Source organism: Priapulus caudatus, unplaced genomic scaffold (assembly GCF_000485595.1).
Source record: "Priapulus caudatus unplaced genomic scaffold, Priapulus_caudatus-5.0.1 Scaffold630, whole genome shotgun sequence".
NCBI classification, from domain to species: Eukaryota; Metazoa; Priapulida; class Priapulimorpha; order Priapulimorphida; family Priapulidae; genus Priapulus; species Priapulus caudatus.
Genome location: NW_014577691.1, coordinates 275,110 through 275,675, shown reverse-complemented (window position 1 = coordinate 275,675; position 566 = coordinate 275,110).

Genomic DNA, 566 nt, shown 5'->3' with positions numbered 1-566 from the left:
AAACATTGTTGTCGCTTAGCTATGCCTATAAGTAATAGCAATGCAATCGGCTACCCGTGAAACGAGCTTTATCGTCCTATACCAACTCGCCAGTGCGAACTGAGGGAGAGGGACAAGAGATAATGTTAGAGCGCGTATGTTCAACCATTTTTTTCTCGCAATGATAACAGTAAGTACATTGGGACGACCTTTACCTCACGGCCCTCGCCACAACGAGTCGAAGCCTGCATGTTTGGTTGATCCGCCCTAAGAAAAAACTAAATAACGTACTCTAGGTAAACCAGACTCTATATGACTGTATATCCGACGCAGTGATAGGCGAGGCAGTTACTTGTAACTAGGGCTTGCTAAGAGATAGCTGGCGGCCGGTATTAGTCCTTTTGGTCATTGGCATGACGGACAAAGTGCTGCTTTCCCTGGTCGTGCTGGTTGCAGCAGTGCTGTACATGAGAAGCGGTCAGAACCGCACATACAGCGTAGAAGATCCCGACGATGTCTACGATTATATTATCGGTGAGTAAATATATATATATAGCCCGGCCACACCTAGCTGTGTCATATTTTAC